The following is a 20679-nucleotide window of genomic DNA, read 5'->3' on the forward strand; positions in this document are numbered from 1 at the left end:
AAGAAGACAAGGGATCTACACACATTACATAACATGAAAAAGAAGACAAGGGATCTACACACATTACATAACATGAAAAAGAAGACAAGGGATCTACACACATTACATAACATGAAAAAGAAGACAAGGGATCTACACACATTACATAACATGAAAAAGAAGACAAGGGATCTACACACATTACATAACATGAAAAAGAAGACAAGGGATCTACACACATTACATAACATGAAAAAGAAGACAAGGGATCTACACACATTACATAACATGAAAAAAAGAAGACAAGGGATCTACACACATTACATAACATGAAAAAGAAGACAAGGGATCTACACACATAACATGAAAAAGAAAAGAAGACAAGGGATCTACACATTACATAACATGAAAAAAGAAGACAATGGATCTACACACATTACATAACATGAAAAAAGAAGACAAGATCTACACACATTACATAACATGAAAAAAGACAAGGGATCTACACACATTACATAACATGAAAAAGAAGACAAGGGATCTACACACATTACATAACATGAAAAAAGAAGACAAGGGATCTACACACATTACATAACATGAAAAAAGAAGACAAGGGATCTACACACATTACATAACATGAAAAAGAAGACAAGGGATCTACACACATTACATAACATGAAAAAGAAGACAAGGGATCTACACACATTACATAACATGAAAAAGAAGACAAGGGATCTACACACATTACATAACATGAAAAAGAAGACAAGGGATCTACACACATTACATAACATGAAAAAGAAGACAAGGGATCTACACACATTACATAACATGAAAAAGAGACAAGGGACACAGGGATTACATAACATGAAAAAGAAGACAAGGGATCTACACACATTACATAACATGAAAAAGAAGACAAGGGATCTACACACATTATATAACATGAAAAAGAAGACAAGGGATCTACACACATTACATAACATGAAAAAAGAAGACAAGGGATCTACACATTTACATAACATGAAAAAAGAAGACAAGGGATCTACACACATTACATAACATGAAAAAAGAAGACAAGGGATCTACACACATTACATAACATGAAAAAAAGACAAGGGATCTACACACATTACATAACATGAAAAAAAAGACAAGGGATCTACACACATTACATAACACGAAAAAGAAGACAAGAGATCTACACATTACATAACATGAAAAAAAAAAAGAAGACAAGGGATCTACACACATTATATAACATGAAAAAGAAGACAAGGGATCTACACACATTATATAACATGAAAAAGAAGACAAGGGACCTACACACATTATATAACATGAAAAAGAAGACAAGGGATCTACACACATTATATAACATGAAAAAGAAGACAAGGGACCTACACACATTATATAACATGAAAAAGAAGATAATAGATCCACAGACATTATATAACATGAAAAAGAAGACAAGGGATCTACACACATTATATAACATGAAAAAGAAGACAAGGGATCTACACACATTATATAACATGAAAAAGAAGACAAGGGACCTACACACATTATATAACATGAAAAAAATGAACAAAGAGGTTACAAGGTATTTAAACATATAAATATTTTAAGTTTATGACACTAATACCTATATTTCTTAGCACAGTTCAGTAAAACAAATTTTATATTATAAACTAAATAAAAAACAATTTAACATACATTTTCTTTCCTTAGCTAAAACAGGTTGGGTTGGTCTGCTAGGTTTCCCTCGTCCACCTTCATTCACAGCTAGAACTCTAAACTCGTAGGTCTGCCCTTCTGCTAAGTTTGGCACAGTAAATTTGATATTTGGAGTTGGGTGAGAATTAACCACCGTCCATTCATATGAGGCTTTTTCTCTCTTCTCAATAATATAACCTAGTAGAATGCATATAAATATGTTTATTAAACACAAAATTGTTCACTGGAACCAAAAGTATAGATAAGTGTGACCTGTATCTATTCTATCACTTACTAAATTTAAAAGTCTGTATGATCTGTGTTTTTATTCCTTCACTTACTTTATACTGGGACCAAAGTTAAAAGTCTGTATGATCTGTGTTTATTCCATCATCACTTGCTTCAGTAGCCACAATGGAAATATTCCACTTTTGGTAACTTTAACATTACTACTTGATTGAAACTGATATTACAGCAGAATGACATATAATTTCTTTCCAAATAGTTTACACATGATGACATTCCTTTTTGAGACTATGTGCTATATTAACACACAGATCAAAATATGTGCTTCATGGGAAAATTTAGTTGCTAAAAAGTGACTATTAAGTCATGAAGTCAGTACAAAGTTTTTCAGGACTTACAAGAAAGTCTGTTAGAATGCTCTGAACTGGTAAGATTTGGTGGTTAGTTTCATGTAAGATCATTTTATCGTAAATGTAGAAGTCTTCTAGTATATAATTATTGAAAATAAACTACTTTTAAGCATTTATGTATCCATCAAATTGAATGATACAAAAGTATTAATAAAAAAACAAAACATATTATTTACCAATAACTGGTCGGCCACCATCATTAGTGGGGGGTTTCCATGTGAGATCAACTGAGGATGGGCCAAAATCAGTGACCTTTGGCTGACCTGGAGCATCAGGAGTTTCTGAAATGGATAAACCAAGTCAGGACTTATATTTCTACCTTTTATACACTCTAAATCTTAAAATACTGTTTGAATCATTATCACAGATTGATAAATTTTACTTTTATTCTGTGTTTAATCTATATATATATATATATGTGTGTGTGTGTGTAAGAAAAAAATATTTACTCAAGTTTCATATGTAAAATAGTTAACAAATTTTATTTGTTGCTAAAACTTTGGAGAAACACCTTAATGTAGAATTTAAACTTAGTGGCCACTAACAAATACAATTTGTCTGCTAATATGTAAACTGTACCAAATGGATTCTTGATAGTAACAGGCTTTCCTTCCAGGGGCTCACTAACCCCGTATACATTTTCAGCACGAACTCTGAACTTGTATTGATTTCCCTCATCAAGATTTTTTATTGTAAAGGTGGTGGTGGTACAGTACCCAGGTACAGTAAACCATTTATCACCACCAACCTCACTCCTTTCGATTTGGTAACCTTAAAAAAAACAAGATGACACTCATTATTAGTTTTGAGCTACAAACATCACATCAAAAGTTAATATTACAGTAATAACAATAATTATCATCTTTAAATTCCAGTAATAACAATAATTATCATCTTTAAATTCCAGTAATAACAATAATTATCATCTCTACACTGTAATAATAACAATACTAATCATCTTTACACTGTAATAATAATAATACTGATCATCTTTACACTGTAATAATAATAATACTGATCATCTTTACACTGTAATAATAATAACACTGATCATCTTTACACTGTAATAATAATAACACTGATCATCTTTACACTGTAATAATAATAATACTGATCATCATCACACTGTAATAATAATAATACTGATCATCATTACACTGTAATAATAATAATACTGATCATCTTTACACTGTAATAATAATAATACTGATCATCTTTACACTGTAATAATAATAATACTGATCATCATCACACTGTAATAATAATAATACTGATCATCTTTACACTGTAATAATAATAATACTGATCATCTTTACACTGTAATAATAATAATAATACTGATCATCTTTACACTGTAATAATAATAACACTGATCATCATCACACTGTAATAATAATAATACTGATCATCTTTACACTGTAATAATAATAATACTGATCATCTTTACACTGTAATAATAATAATACTGATCATCTTTACACTGTAATAATAATAATACTGATCATCTTTACACTGTAATAATAATAATAATACTGATCATCTTTACACTGTAATAATAATAACACTGATCATCATCACACTGTAATAATAATAATACTGATCATCTTTACACTGTAATAATAACAATACTGATCATCTTTACACTGTAATAATAATAATAATGATCATCTTTACACTGTAATAATAATAATAATACTGATCATCTTTACACTGTAATAATAATAACACTGATCATCATCACACTGTAATAATAATAATACTGATCATCTTTACACTGTAATAATAATAACACTGATCATCTTTACACTGTAATAATAATAATACTGATCATCATCACACTGTAATAATAATAATACTGATCATCATTACACTGTAATAATAATAATACTGATCATCTTTACACTGTAATAATAATAACACTGATCATCTTTACACTGTAATAATAATAATACTGATCATCATCACACTGTAATAATAATAATACTGATCATCATTACACTGTAATAATAATAATACTGATCATCATTACACTGTAATAATAATAATACTGATCATCTTTACACTGTAATAATAACAATACTGATCATCTTTACACTGTAATAATAATAATAATGATCATCTTTACACTGTAATAATAATAATAATACTGATCATCTTTACACTGTAATAATAATAACACTGATCATCATCACACTGTAATAATAATAATACTGATCATCTTTACACTGTAATAATAATAACACTGATCATCTTTACACTGTAATAATAATAATACTGATCATCTTTACACTGTAATAATAATAATACTGATCATCATCACACTGTAATAATAATAATACTGATCATCTTTACACTGTAATAATAATAATACTGATCATCTTTACACTGTAATAATAATAATACTGATCATCTTTACACTGTAATAATAATAATAATACTGATCATCTTTACACTGTAATAATAATAACACTGATCATCATCACACTGTAATAATAATAATACTGATCATCTTTACACTGTAATAATAACAATACTGATCATCTTTACACTGTAATAATAATAATACTGATCATCTTTACACTGTAATAATAATAATACTGATCATCTTTACACTGTAATAATAATAATAATAATGATCATCTTTACACTGTAATAATAATAATAATAATGATCATCTTTACACTGTAATAATAATAATACTGATCATCTTTACACTGTAATAATAATAATACTGATCATCTTTACACTGTAATAATAATAATACTGATCATCTTTACACTGTAATAATAATAATAATACTGATCATCTTTACACTGTAATAATAATAATACTGATCATCTTTACACTGTAATAATAATAATACTGATCATCTTTACACTGTAATAATAATAATACTGATCATCTTTACACTGTAATAATAATAACACTGATCATCTTTACATTGTAATAATAATAATAATACTGATCATCTTTACACTGTAATAATAATAATAATACTGATCGTCTTTACACTGTAATAATAATAATACTGATCATCATTACACTGTAATAATAATAACACTGATCATCTTTACACTGTAATAATAATAATAATACTGATCATCTTTACACTGTAATAATAATAATACTGATCATCTTTACACTGTAATAATAATAATTCTGATCATCTTTACACTAAAGTAATAAAAAACTGATCATTACACTGGATTAATAATAATATTGATGATAATTAAACTCCAGTGAAAATAATATTATAATAAAGTTATTACAATAATGTTATAATACTTCATTGAAAACGTTCTCCTCTATTGTGTGTGTTTATATCTGTATAAACACAAACAAATAAATTCGTTTGTGTTAATTCTAATTATCACCATGGAAGAACAAGCTACAACAATGGGCCTCTTTTAAATCAGGTTTTGTCCTGCACCTTATTCAAGTTATTCAAATGAGCCAGAGACAATGACTGTATTGTTTCTTTGTTGTTGTTGTTGTTTTTTTTTGTTTGTTTGTTTGAGAGCTACTACAGGGCTGTCTACAATATCTGTACCTGGATTTGAAATGACAGATTAGAGGGAAAGTGTAATTCCTACACACATTTGGATTACATTTAGTAGAACAATTAGTGGGATTTTACCATTACATTTATAAATGCATTCAGAGTCCCAAATGCAAATCATATTTCTCTTTTTCTTAAAGAAATAGAATGTAAACCCAAACCTCAGTCGTACAGGTTAACAGACCAACCCACTAGGCTATGCATAACTGTTGCCACAAGACTTGTCATTTCCAGTAGTGTATTATGAATATGAAAACCATTTTACTTTTTATATAGTCATGCAATAGCAAATATTAAATATGCTTATGACATCCATAAGGAACTGGTCAAAATGCTACCTAATAAGAGGGAAAAAGAAAGAAAAATGATTTACTGAGAACTATAATAACCCTTTTTGTTCCTTGATGTTTATATTTTAAAATAATTATACTTCTATATTAATAATAGCTGCTATTAAGAGCAACTGACTAAACAACAACTGTTATCACCAAACACAAAATAACTCCCAAAGTATGAAACTACACATACTTTGTTATATAAAGAACACAGATAAATATTGGGTTTCAAGTGTTATCACCACACACACAACACTTCATGATGTAAGCAAACTAGTGTTATTTTGGTTAATTATATATATAATTGAAAAATAGTCTACAAGTGTCATATCAAATGTAATAAATTTCAAAATGCAGGAAAATATACAATAAGGAACTTCACAGTTACTTATACAAAGTATCTATATGACTAACAACCTACAACTATCATCATCAGATGTGACACACATCACAGTTACTTATACAAAGTATCTATATGACTAACAACCTACAACTATCATCACCAGATGTGACACACATCACAGTTACTTATACAAAATATCTATATGACTAACGACCTCCAATTATCATCACCAGATGTGACACACATCACAGTTACTTATACAAAATATCTATATGACTAACAACCTACAACTATCATCACCAGATGTGAGACATCACAGTTACTTATACAAAGTATCTATATGACTAACAACCTACAACTATCATCACCAGATGTGACACACATCACAGTTACTTATACAAAGTATCTATATGACTAACAACCTACAATTATCATTATCAGATGTGACACACATCACAGTTACTTATACAAAGTATCTATATGACTAACAACCTACAATTATCATCACCAGATGTGAGACATCACAGTTACTTATACAAAGTATCTATATGACTAACAACCTACAACTATCATCACCAGATGTGAGACATCACAGTTACTTATACAAAGTATCTATAAGACTAACAACCTACAACTATCAGCACCAGATGTGAGACATCACAGTTACTTATACAAAGTATCTATATGACTAACAACCTACAACTATCATCATCAGATGTGACACACATCACAGTTACTTATACAAAGTATCTATATGACTAACGACCTACAACTATCATCATCAGATGTGACACAGATCACAGTTACTTATAAAAAGTATCTATATGACTAACAACCTACAACTATCATCATCAGATGTGACACACATCACAGTTACTTATACAAATTATCTATATGACTAACGACCTACAACTATCATCATCAGATGTGACACAGATCACAGTTACTTATACAAAGTATCTATATGACTAACAACCTACAACTATCATCACCAGATGTGACACACATCACAGTTACTTATACAAAATATCTATATGACTAACAACCTACAATTATCATCACCAGATGTGACACACATCACAGTTACTTATACAAAATATCTATATGACTAACAACCTACAACTATCATCACCAGATGTGAGACATCACAGTTACTTATACAAAGTATCTATATGACTAACAACCTACAATTATCATCATCAGATGTGACACACATCACAGTTACTTATACAAAGTATCTATATGACTAACAACCTACAATTATCATCACCAGATGTGAGACATCACAGTTACTTATACAAAGTATCTATATGACTAACAACCTACAACTATCATCACCAGATGTGAGACATCACAGTTACTTATACAAAGTATCTATATGACTAACAACCTACAACTATCATCACCAGATGTGACACACATCACAGTTACTTATACAAAATATCTATATGACTAACAACCTACAACTATCATCATCAGATGTGACACACATCACAGTTACTTATACAAAGTATCTATATGACTAACGACCTACAACTATCATCATCAGATGTGACACAGATCACAGTTACTTAAACAAAGTATCTATATGACTAACAACCTACAACTATCATCACCAGATGTGACACACATCACAGTTACTTATACAAAATATCTATATGACTAACAACCTACAATTATCATCACCAGATGTGACACACATCACAGTTACTTATACAAAATATCTATATGACTAACAACCTACAACTATCATCACCAGATGTGAGACATCACAGTTACTTATACAAAGTATCTATATGACTAACAACCTACAACTATCATCACCAGATGTGACACACATCACAGTTACTTATACAAAGTATCTATATGACTAACAAGCTACAATTATCATCATCAGATGTGACACACATCACAGTTACTTATACAAAGTATCTATATGACTAACAACCTACAATTATCATCACCAGATGTGAGACATCACAGTTACTTATACAAAGTATCTATAAGACTAACAACCTACATCTATCATCACCAGATGTGAGACATCACAGTTACTTATACAAAGTATCTATATGACTAACAACCTACAACTATCATCACCAGATGTGACACACATCACAGTTACTTATACAAAATATCTATATGACTAACAACCTACAACTATCATCACCAGATGTGACACACATCACAGTTACTTATACAAAATATCTATATGACTAACAACCTACAACTATCATCACCAGATGTGAGACATCACAGTTACTTATACAAAGTATCTATATGACTAACAACCTACAACTATCACCACCAGATGTGAGACATCACAGTTACTTATACAAAGTATCTATATGACTAACAACCTACAACTATCATCACCAGATGTGACACACATCACAGTTACTTATACAAAATATCTATATGACTAACAACCTACAACTATCATCATCAGATGTGACACACATCACAGTTACTTATACAAAATATCTATATGACTAACAACCTACAACTATCATCATCAGATGTGACACACATCACAGTTACTTATACAAAATATCTATATGACTAACAACCTACAACTATCATCATCAGATGTGACACACCTCACAGTTACTTATACAAAATATCTATATGACTAACAACCTACAATTATCATCATCAGATGTGAGACATCACAGTTACTTATACAAAGTACTCTGCTAACTACTGGCCTACAAGTGTCACAACCACAAGTAAAAATTCTATAGTCACTTGCACAAAACATCTAGACTACTAATAGCTTATAAAATACCATCACCAGCTGCAACACACTTCCTAGATGACTAATGGCCTTCATCTAATAACTGTACAAGTTAAAACATAACAAACTGCCCTAACTATTCATGTACAACAGTTACCTGTGATTGCAGAACCTCCATCATCTTCCGGTTTTTTCCACTGAAGAGTTACAGTTGAGCTAGTAGTAAAAGGATAGTCAAGTGGTTCTTGTGGAGGACTTGGTTTGTCTTAATTGAGAAAGAAAGAAAAGCAAATTAGAGATGCTTAAAAACACTTTATATTGAGTAGTGTGAATATGAGGATACAAAATGTGAATAGATGCTATAAACTAAATAAATAATGTTTCAAAGTAAACATTTTACACAAGAACCAAGACATGAAGGTAGCTAAATCCATAGGCACCAGTTAATATGAGTTTCAGATTTAAAATAAAACTTCCTTTCTGCAAAAAACTGTTGTCAGGTTCTATTAAGAATGATAATATTTTCATTTCCAAGTACAGTAAAAATATATATTCTCATAACTCAATATTAATTTTAATTTGACTAAGAAAACACACCAGACAGTTCAAATGTACTTCAACAACATTAATCTAACATTAGATTCATAAATTGTGATTGAAAAACAGTCACAAATTAATTTGTTGATAAACAGGAGTAAAAGTTTGAAATTTCTCCAGCTGTATATCTTACAATAATGTGTGTGATATGCAGAGGTAATTTCGTTTTTCAAGATATATATTTCCTTCTCTAAGGTTTGAACCTGAACCTATCATATATCATGTAAGTGCTCTAATTACTGAAATAAAAGGTTAACCCATCTGTGGTTGCTATACTGAGCTACTTTTGAACACTTCCCTTTTCACAAGCAAAACTCATCCTTGGACATAATTTTAGGACTGTGAAAGAGCCAGTAGCTGAATACCAACTTGATAATTTCATTTTTGACATAATGTATTTCCTCACCCCTGATGTGAGCCCAAGGCATGTGATACACCAGATAAGTTCTCTACCAATCATTTCACTTTTCACATTATGTATTTCCTCACTTTTGATTTGAACCCAAAACATGCCACATACCAGGTGAGTGCTCCATCAAGTGAATTAGTGGTGGTTTAAGTTGTTAAAAGCGACTAGTGAGTTAAACAATTAGTTCTCCATTTCAAATTTGAGCTGAGGATATATACATTTGAACCAATAAATAATCATATTAACACTCAAAATTCAACAATCAAATGATTTTAAAATTAGGCCCCAGGACTGACATTGTTTTAAAAGGATAAAAACTGAGTACCAAAGGTTAGCTGTTCTATAATATTCCAGGAGGAATCGTGGACTGTTTCAGTATGCTGACCCAGGGTTAGAATTATATATAAACCAGACAGAAGGTACTTTAGTAACAAGGGCTTATTAAACCACATGGGGTTTCATATGTTGATTTACAGACTAGTTCATATAACTTGAAAAAACATGAAATTGTAAGAAATAACTATTATTATAACTTTATATAGAGAAGAATGTAAGGTAACAATTTGGTACTATTTTTAGCTATGATTTTGTTTATTTTTCAGTATCTTTTCTCTTCTATCATTTTGTTCAGCTATTCTGTAAGACTTTGTTATCCTGGACATTGACAATCCAGATTATTCACAATATGGAGGATTTTTAATACAGATAAGTCTTCATAATGGGAAATTTAATCAAAAATCCATTTATTCACACTCAGAACTACTATTTCTTATAAGAAACATGTACTTTTTACAGATATACTATTCACTTCTCCATGAACACAAACTTGAAACATTAAACCTGTGATGAAGTTTCACAACCTTCTAGAATATGTTTCAACAAACACTATTTTCTGCAAAAAATACTTACCATATACCAGTAGAGTTATATCTGCCGAGTCCTCACCATACGAGTTTTTGGCAGTGATACTGTACTTGCCGCTGTCACCTCTTTGGGAAACAGGAATGGTTAGGCTCACATTTTCATCAGCACTTTCTAACTTGATGCGATTTGTAACTGGTACTTGTTTGTCATTAATTTTCCAGCTCACAGTTGGTTCAGGAGCTCCAGTCATGGGTATGCTTACACTAAGCAGTTCTCCAGCTCTGACCCGAATTGTACGACCACTATCTAAATGCAGTTTGGGTTTTTCTAAGACACAGAAGAAGAGTATTCTGATTCAGATTAAGGAACAGATTAAATTTAGGATCACAAGTTTAAATGATTTTTTTTATTTTGCTACTATATAAAAAAACATTATGAAATACACATTAAAGACAATGTATGACTGAAAGGGAACTGAGAAAAAGAAATATACACTCTTAACACTTAAAACAAGTCAGACCTATATTATCTCTATTAATAGCTGAGATAGGTAGTAAATAAAATGTTATTACCAGTTTAACACAGAAATAGAAGTACAATATTTCAAGCCATCTTAAAATTAGTCTGAAAGTGGGTTTCTCATCATGAAATCTGTCACCTCTACTTAAATGTTTTGCCATGAACATCTTCTCTGCATGCTACAAGGTTTCAGTGAATTACGTTCAAAATTTAATTAAGCTACTTTGTTATCAAGGTATATAAATAAATCTAGCATAAAAATGCAACTATTGAACCAAATCTGAATAGTACACAAGTTCTTAATTTTATAAGGCAATATGAAAAACAAAATCCTGAATTTCTCCTAGTGTGAGAATTGTGACATTTTTTCTCTGCACATTCCCTCTTCTTTAATGTACATACCATACATCCAAGTACACAGAAATTAAATAGAAACTCGACCTCTCTTGCCATGCATACCTCTGAAATCCTCTCTTTAGCAATTGACAATAGTTCTCTCTCATGCTTAATATCATATTATTTATAACCAACAGAAAGCCAAGGTCTTAACCTATCAAATGTTATGTATATTATATTATTTTCTGTACAGAGAATTGTCCATTTAACTTTTGGTTCAAGCTTGGTTCCCACAGAAAACAATCAATAAGCTTAGATGAAGTTTTAATGACTCTTGTCACACAGTTAGAAAATGAGTAAAATGTTGTTGTTATTTACATGACATTGTCTGCTTTTGTAATATGATTTCTGTTTCTTTGGTGCATTATTTAATTAAATAAAAACAATTTTGTGCACCAGTACCATTAGTATAAAAATTAGGGTTATGTGTCATTGACAGTCAAAGGCATAAAAAAAGATCCACACATAAGTACTTTATTTCTTGTTTTTCATGAGGTAAGATAAAGATACACAAAACAATAATACTAATGATATTTCATAAGATACACTTGAAAACAGCCTACATGTTATGTAATTCAATACTGTAAAGTGACCTGCATGTTCACAACATGTATGACAACTTTTATGATGTGAATATTAGTTAGACATGGTTAAAAAAAACAACAAAGCAATGAAATACAAGTAACATAACATTTTGGGACAATATGGGAACTTTTGTTCATTTCAGCTGTTCTATAAATTATATTAAAACTATTAATACATAAATTTTTAAAAATCTCAAGGCCAGCCTTTATCATTCATATTTTTATCAAGCTTTCTCTTAAACACACTTAAATTTACTGACTCTGCAACATCTAAAGGCAACACATTCCAAGGGCCAACCATCCTGTTAGAAAAATAAAACTGTCTTAGCTGAAGATGACTCCTACCATACCAAAATTTATATTTGTGTCTCCTAGGCCTACTATTCTCAATGTTACTTGTGACAAAATATGAGGCAACAACACTATCAATTCCATTTACAATCTTAAATACCTCAACCAGATCCACTCTAACTGTTCTTTTTCTCATGAGAAAACAATTAGAAATATTTCAATTTCTCCGTGTATAACCTCTCCATCTCAGGCACCATTTTAGTAGCCCTCATCTGAACCCTTTGCATCAATCAAGTCTGCTTAAAAGGTAAGAAGCCCAAGATTAAACACAATATTCCAAATGTGCCTTAACCAATGTTCTATACAACAGAATTATATTATAACCTCTTGTATTCTATATTTATGTAGATATAACCTAAAATCTTATTTGCTCTACCAATAACAACAGCACAGTGCTTGGGCAGTTTTAGAGACCAATCAACAACTACACCAAGGTCTTTTTCTTGCATGACAGTGTTAAGGTTATTCCTATCCAAATTATGCTTATAAATCAAATTATGGTAGTCCAGATGCATTATCTTGCATTTAGTATAATTAAACTTAATTTGCCCAGCTCCATAAATGATCTAAATCCTTTTGTAAATCAGCAGCATCCTCTTCACAGCTTGAATTACCTAAAACGTGAAAATCATCTGCAAATGTAAATAATTTATTGACCATTCTTTAAATAGACGTGTACTGTTACAAGTTTAGCCTTTAACAAAATAATCAAATGTAGTTTCATGTCACAAGACAGGGTCCAAGTTTCAATTTTTTTTATGTGATCTATCAAGATTTTTTTAAACCTACCATTAGGTAACTGTCGCCATATAAATAAGTGTACATGTGATGTTTCGTATAAAAACATGGATCTTAGAATATTTACAATCTAAATTATCTCAGGCAATATGCTTTTATATATGACATTAAGTTGTTATTGTAACTCTATACTAAAAATAATCACACATATTTGTAGTCACAATGGTGAATCATAATGCTAAAGAGTTGTTGAAAATTGTGTAAAACCTTCAACATCAGCCTGGTGTATTTTATTACCTTTCATTGGTTTGGCAGCAATTGGTTTTGAGGCCTGACTTGGCTCACTACAGCCTGCTGCATTCCTTGCAATGACTCTGTACTCATACTGATGTGCATCAGTCACTGTGTCGTCAGTAAACTCTATTCCCTATATAACAGATTTTAATATCTTAAATTACAAAATTTAGAAACATACAAAGTGAAAACTTTGGGCCTTTTCACATTTTTTCTTTCAGTTTTTAATAATATAAGGAACAAGTGACTGTTTTCAAATTTGTAGAGATTGTCTTTTGAAAAAATTTCTAATTAAAAACTAGCTGAAAAATTTTTCTTTACAATGGTACATTAGCATATATAACACTACTGATTACAAAAGTCTAGTTTTCATGTAATCCTTAAAAAAAAGTAAAGGTGAATACAAATCTGTTATCTATAATTCTTACATTTCAATTAATACCAACAGAAATTATTCTATACCCATCAGCATAACAAAGAGGAATGGCAAAACAATAAATATACTAACCCTAATTGGCATTTTATTTATGCGCGTCCAACGAGTGGCCTTTGTGTCTCTTCTTTCCACATCATAACCTTGGATAGGCGAGCCACCATCAGTTCTTGGAGGAGTCCACTTGATTTTAATAAAGTCTCGATCATGATCGACTGGTTGGGGTTGACCAGGTGTGCCTGGAACACCTAGGAAAGACAGTTTCATTTATCCTTTCTTATCAAATGTACGACGTAAAAGTGACCATTTACTATACTTATGATTTACTGATTTAAATCAATCAAATATAATACAAAATTTAATTCACTACTGTATGATATAACTCAGTAAATGTCTATGAAATTTAAAAACTTTAAAAGGAGAAAAGAGCTCATTGAGATTTCATTGAGAGACAAACTGACATTACAAGAAAAATTAATCAAGAGGTCAAGACAATTTAAACAGTTGTTTGCTTGTTTTAATTTGTAGTGCATACAAGAGGGATTTATATGTTTTGACAACAATGTTAGAAAAAAGTTACTCTCCAGATAATAATAAAAAAAATTTTTTCCTTCAATTAACATTTCACCATACAGTTTGTTGTTCCTTTGTAGTTATGCATAAAGGTACACAATGGGATACCTGTGTTCTACCCATCACAAGTATTGAAAACCTGATTTTTAGTGCTGTAAATCTGCAAACATACCACTGAGCCACTAAGAGATATACCATTGCAACTTCATCAGGAATAATGTAGTATAAGTTCTAGCTTCAATAAATGTATGCATAAAATGGAATAACATATGTGTATACACTTAAAGACAATTTAATATATGAAATTCACAAGCCTATATGGAACTAAAATATTACAGTGTATTATAAATATATGGCAATAACGTTTGCATAGTATTTCCCATAAAGTGAATTAAAAGATGAAACTAAAATTACATACATATATAAAGTAAAATTATTTCTTCTTCATATTTTAAAATTTATCTTTCTTTTAATAAACATATTAATATGTTTTAAACCTATACAATTTTATATATATACGCATACACAAATATAAGAAAAGGTAATTCACATTTTTGTAATCAACTAAAACATACTGACACAAGCACTTCTTTTTCTAACCTGAATAAACTAACATATAGTCAGATATATTTAATTTGCACACTTTACCATAAGGGCTTTTTGCAACAACAGGCTTAGCTGTGACTAAAGGTTCTGATACACCCTGGGGATTTTCTGCCATGACACGGAATTCATATGCAATGCCTTCCATTAACTTGCTAACAGTGCATGTAGTTGTACTGGGTAAGACATGTAGCACAGCAGGAACCCAGCTTCCCTCATGGGTCTTGTCTCGTTTCTCAAGAATGTAGCCACTGTTATAAAAATTGAATAAAATGGTTTCACAGATTCATGTACTTAATAATAACAATGTTGTCTTAATACTAGTATTCTTCTCCTGATAGTTAACATTTCTTTAAATCAGAAGTCTGATAACTGTCTAATAAGACTGAAATAACTTGTAACACAGGTTTCCAGTTGGAAATACATTTGTTTGTTTGTTTTTGAATTTCGTGCACAGCTACACAAGGGCTATCTGTTCTAGCCACCATTAATTTAGCAGTGAAAGACTGGAGGGAAGGCATACAGTCATCACTAGCCAGGGCCAACTCTTGAGCTACTATTTTAACAATGAATAAGGGGATTTACAGTCACATTATAATGCCTCACGACTGAAAGGTTGAGCATGTTTGATCATACAGAGATTCATACTCATGACTCATAAACTGTGAGATGAGCATCTTAACCACATAGTCACACTGGACCCAGGTAGAACTTATCAGAATCTCGACCACACACAACGCATGATGCATGCTACTGTTGACAAGACCTATCGCTCATTATTGGATAGAGAAGCAGCATGCAAATATTTAGTGAAAATTATATTTATATCAGTCATTTAAAAGATATTCATTATTACGTTATTGTGGCAATATACTCTGAAACAAAGACACATGACAAAAATAAATCCTGAAGAACTACAAAACACCAATGTTTTTCATCATTTACCACTAATCTCAATTTTCTTTTTACTTTTCCCACATATATGTGTAACATGTAGAAGTCTACATTTTCCCTCTTAAACCAAAACCATATCAAATGAGGATAGTAGTAATACCAACATAGGACTGGGTCCAGTTAAAAATGGCAGCCTCTATATTAAATATGGTAGTGTGTATGCCAGGATTTAAGCAAAATCTGGCTAAAGGGATAGAGATGAAATGTATTTCAGTAATCACGTAAAAAACTGTCTCTAAAATTCAGCTAACATTCCTTTACATCTAGAAAAATCTTTAACTTTCTCTCCTTCTCTGTCAGCTGTGATTCTTAAACCACAGAGTGCCTGTAACCAGCAAAACACTCCACTTCTTCCTAGGATGGACTTATACATAAGTGAACCATGATAGATTATTTACAGCCCAATGTACTAATCACATCTCTGACCTGTCTGCTATTATATGTGTTATATGGAAGTAGATAATCTACTATATACTCCTTACCACATTATGTAGTATCCTGGACATAACTGATCTTGCTTCAAGAAGTGACATCTACAGATTATACTATGGCTCCCTATAGAATAGATTTAAATAAGTTGGCAAAATGGTGCCTTCCAACCAGAAGTTACAGCACCATTGAAAGCCACGACTCTGACTTGTAAAAAGTACTAAAAATAATAACAACAGTTACTCAACTTTTGTAAACTGCATCAGCCAGCTGCAAAAGTATTAATAGTATGTGTACACCCTTGTGCAAATTAATTGAAACAAATGGTCATTTTACAATATTTTCAGCATGGCAGCCGGTGTAGGCTCGCTGGACCTGCTGATTTCTTTTAATAGTCATTTTATCACACAGATGGCATCATTAGCTGTGTTTTGCAGTACGGTCGATCTATTTTTGGGATATATGATGAAAAAATGAGGCTATTTGTTTTACTGCTAATCAGTCGTCTTTCAGCCGTCATACACAATGGACGTGACTTCTAGAAAGTGTACAAAGATTGTGACACTGCACGAATGCACCAGCATGACTTACAGGAAAATCGCGGACGTTGTTGGTATTAGCTTTTCAACTGTCAGCCGAGTGATCAAAGCCAAGGTGAGTACCAGATCTATCAGTCCGAAATGTAAAGGAAGATGTGGCCGAAACAGGAAAGCAACGCCAATAGACAACGCGTACGTGGTTAGGGAGTGTGTGAAAGATCCATTAAAGACAGGTGATGCCATAAAAAGAGATTTGGAGGTCAAAGGAATAAAAGTCATCCTTCAACGGTTCGTTGTAGGCTTCTTGATGTCGGTCGAAGGGCAAGGAGACCAGCCAAAAAACAACTTCTTACAAACTCAATGAAGAAAAAACAGTATCAACAAAGTTTGAAATACAAGAACTGGATGCAAGAACAACAGAGGAAGATGTTATTGAGTGACAAGACTCATTTCTTCGTACAGGGTCAAAGAACTCTGCATGTTTGCAGATCTCCAGGTGAGAAACTTCGAGAATCTCACATCAATCAGTTGGTAAAACATCCCTTGAAGATGTTTTGGGGCTGTTTCAGCTACTATGGCATCGGAGGCTTACATATTGTAGAAGGTATGATGCGAGTTTTGCAGAGAAGAGTGATTCCAGAATTGAAAAAGAGATTTCCAGATGGATCTGGCATTTTTCAGCAAGATCTGTCTCCATGCCACACATCAAAACTTGTGAAGAATTTTATGACTACAATGCAAATAAAGGTGCTGGACTGGCCTGGAAATTCTCTGGAATTAAATACTATTGAAAATCTTTGGGTGATTTGTAAAGAAATACTTCAGGAAAAAGACTGTACTACAAAGATAAGCTAATTGAGGCCATAATTGAGGTATGGTACTACAATCCAAAAATTAGTAAAGAATTCAGTCAACTCGTGGACTCAATGACAAAGCGGATTAATGATCTTCTGAAAAATAAAGGCGGTCATGTCATGCATTAATTTGTGAGTAATTTTTGGGTTCTCAGAAAAAAAATGCAAAAAATTGAAAAAATCATAATTTTCCATCTTGTTTCAATTAATTTGCACATGGATGTAATTTAAGTGCTAAGATTAACTACTGAAACAGAAAAGCTTAAAACATGGTTAAGTTATAGTAATATTCATGTCAAATCAGTGCCTTCATTATCTCTACTTAATACTCACGTCAAATCGGTGCCTCCATTATCTTTAGGTGGCTTCCATGATAAAACCACATGACTCTTGTTAACTTCTTCAATATTTAATGGACCTTCTGGAGCTGAAGGTTTATCTGTAACAAACGTTAGTAGCATCAATTTATCAACAGCATGTTGACAAACTGATGACATGTCATGAATTTGATATATGATGAGAAGACATATTTGTGTGATTACTTTCACATAACAACAGTAGAATGTATTCAATCATCCTGCTTACCTTGGGGCAATAATAATACAGTCAAACGATACATTTATAAGAACACACACATAACAAGGGTTACAGCTGTATCGCCATAGGACAATAATAATACAGTCAAACAATATGTTTATAAGAACACACACACACATAACAAGGGTTACAGCTGTATCACCATAGGACAATAATAATACAGTCAAACAATAAGTTTACAAGCACACACACACACATAAGAGTTTTTACATATTTTACATCATTAATATTAATTTCAAGAACCTTTCAATAAAATTTAATAAAAACACAAAAGTTTAAATGAAATATTTATCAGATTTTCACACATCATTCCTGGGTATGTTTTTAAGCTCTAGATAATCAGGGTTCTTCTTTTTACAGTGTTGACTCTACTACAGTATGAAGCACTAAATCATGAAGTCAGTGTAGTAGTTTTCTACTTCTGGAAGGGTCATCCTTGAGGGAAGAAAAAAATGTACCACCTGAAAGCCCTTGGGTTTCATGTTTTCTGCTTTATTTAGACTTTTATAAAGGATCATGAGTCTATTTGTCTGTACTTGTTTAGAACAGTTGGAGTCCACTAGGTAGTAGAGCTGTGTGACCACTTTCACTTATATTTCATGTAGAACTCCATCCAACATTATTTTATTAACAGCACTATGACAGTTCATACAGTACCAACAAACCATGGGAGTTACCCATACATCTTAAGCAAATTTTGATGTCTGCACTACTTTGTAACACTAAGTCCATTAATAGTAAGAACAATAATTAAATTCACTATTAGTAACAATTATTATAATATATAATAAGAACTGACAGTTCATGGATCCACCATCACAACATAAGTAGTCACTAACCATGAGAGTATCACATCTATACCTGCAGTACTTCATAACACTATACCAACTAGTAATAAGAACCATCACACTACTTACCAAGAACTATGACAGTCAAAGTGCCACTATCTTTACCACTTTCATTTGTCACAGTCAGAGTGTAGGGCCCAGAATCTGATCTTCTAGTGTCTACTACATTGACAACAGTATAGTCATCAAAAGCAGAGACTGTAATTCTTTCATCAGAAACCAGCTTCTTGCCATTTTGCATCCATAAAACCTCAGGAGCTGGCTGGCCAAGAAACTTTACTTCAGTATGGAGAGTGCGACCAACTTTGATTTTCATTTCTGTCATTGGAGTTAAAATTTTTGGAGCCACTAAATAAGAAAATAGAGAAATACTACATTTAAAACTCTTTATATTAATGAAAATCATATTTAATAATAAATATTTGATTGTATATACATATACTAAGACAATAATTCAGATATGACTGTTACTTTTAGAACTTATGGATAATTCATATCATATTTTACACTTACACAATTATTCTTTACCTATCACCATACAAGATGAATCATTCTTTACCAACCATCATATAAGATGAATCATTCTTTACCTATCATCATACAAGATGAATCATTCTTTACCAATCATCATATAGGATGAATCATTCTTTACCAATCATCATATAAGATGAATCATTCTTTAATCATCATATATCATTTTACCAATCATCATACAAGATGAATCATTCTTTACCAATCATCATATAGGATGAATCATTCTTTACCAACC

General features: G+C 31.3%; 1 pseudogene across 1 annotated transcript in view; it reads right to left on the reverse strand.

Annotated features, from left to right (window-relative positions):
- The window catches only part of LOC143248734 (twitchin-like), a 301767-nt pseudogene that overhangs the window by 93703 nt on the left and 187385 nt on the right, over positions 1-20679 (reverse strand). The window contains exons 75-84 of the transcript XR_013027162.1: positions 19980-20258; positions 18799-18904; positions 15735-15940; positions 14589-14761; positions 14084-14213; positions 11244-11525; positions 9486-9593; positions 2934-3125; positions 2531-2635; positions 1699-1896 (exon numbers count right to left, since the gene is read on the reverse strand). The product of XR_013027162.1 is annotated as a twitchin-like (transcript). The remainder of the gene's footprint in view (positions 1-1698; positions 1897-2530; positions 2636-2933; positions 3126-9485; positions 9594-11243; positions 11526-14083; positions 14214-14588; positions 14762-15734; positions 15941-18798; positions 18905-19979; positions 20259-20679) is intronic.

This window comes from Tachypleus tridentatus, chromosome 4, assembly GCF_004210375.1.
Source record: "Tachypleus tridentatus isolate NWPU-2018 chromosome 4, ASM421037v1, whole genome shotgun sequence".
NCBI classification, from domain to species: Eukaryota; Metazoa; Arthropoda; class Merostomata; order Xiphosura; family Limulidae; genus Tachypleus; species Tachypleus tridentatus.